The 1,341-nt window shown below is 34.3% G+C and overlaps 1 pseudogene; it reads right to left on the bottom strand.

The window, feature by feature from the left end:
• Positions 1 to 228: 228 nt before the first annotated feature.
• On the bottom strand, positions 229 to 1,061 carry LOC120217138 (annotated as a pseudogene).
• Positions 1,062 to 1,341: the final 280 nt, after the last annotated feature.

Below are 1,341 nucleotides of genomic sequence, written 5' to 3'. Positions count from 1 at the left end.
TTGTTGTAGTTCAGCAGCTTTCATTAGGAGCATTATATCCCCATAGGAATGAGATGTTTGTACAACATTGAGAGCACTTGCCATAGCTCGACCAATCTGCAACACGCATATGAACTAATCAATAATAAAATAACCCAAAACTATACTAGAAAAAACATACATTACAGACTACATCAAATCTGTGAATTGAGTTTCAGCTAAGGGTGTGATTGATAAACCATCTTAGACTCCTAGCCATTAAACATTTCTATAGTTTCATTTCCTCAACTCAAGCTTTGAAACAACAATATCAAACAAGTCGAAACACAGATGTCATATAAACTTTTTACCTTTATTTCTTTACCGCATTCTTTCTTGATGCTGGTGAGAATCTGTTGACATATATCACCTAAAATGATAAGAAGAAGAGTTAGTACACAAAGAAAGCAAACAGCAACTTCGTAAGAAGATGATTAAATTTAAGATTGAAGATTATCTGCATTGTTCTAATAATAGTTCCAACAAAGGGCATTGAATCATGAATCATGGGACTCTGACGCAACAATTGTCGGACTCGAGAATAATTCATAGAAATAAAATATGGGTTCAATATACGATACATGATTACATACAACAATTGGAGCAATCTCCTTTGGAGCTGGTATTCCTTTTCTTCCAATCCACTGATAATAGCTACAAGAAAATATTTAAAAAAGAAGAAGAACTTAACCTATAGTAAAGTAAATAGAGATTTTCCCGCTCGAGAAAACGAAGTATTGCAAGCTTACCCAAATGAGAAAAGAATAAGGCGAGCGCAAAATCCAGTGACCCGCATTATTCTAGACCTCCATTTAGGCATTGGGTTTTGCTTATCCTTCCACCCTTCCAATGCTATCCTCGTAGCAACATAACCGACAGCCAAACACGCCCCAAACAAGACCAAGCTAGCTAACGCAATGGGCAAACACAGTATGATCTTTATTACCTCGTAACCCCCCGAAATAAACGGCGTCCTGTTTCGAAAATGGGTCAAAGGTGGTCGGTGCAGGAACCAACTACTCGGCCGACCCGAGAAAATCGCATGGGTAGAAAAGAAGAAAACACGTGAATTACGTTTTACTTTTTAATTGCCAACTCAGGTTTCCATTAACTCGTTAAATGTTAAGTTACTAAAATGAAACAGATGGATAATATAAGGATTAAACATATTTAATTTTTGAACCGGGGATAAAAGTTGATCAGATAAAAAATAAATAGGATTATTTGTATAGTTTACTTTTATTATTATTATTATAATCATAAAAGTTTATAACAATATTTTAATCATTTTAAACTTTAAACATTGATATTAAATTCTTAGAA

The sequence above is a fragment of the Hibiscus syriacus genome, unplaced genomic scaffold, assembly GCF_006381635.1.
Source record: "Hibiscus syriacus cultivar Baekdansim isolate YM2019G1 unplaced genomic scaffold, ASM638163v2 tig00110184_pilon, whole genome shotgun sequence".
NCBI lineage: Eukaryota > Viridiplantae > Streptophyta > Magnoliopsida > Malvales > Malvaceae > Hibiscus > Hibiscus syriacus.
This window is presented reverse-complemented; position numbering and strand designations above follow the sequence as displayed.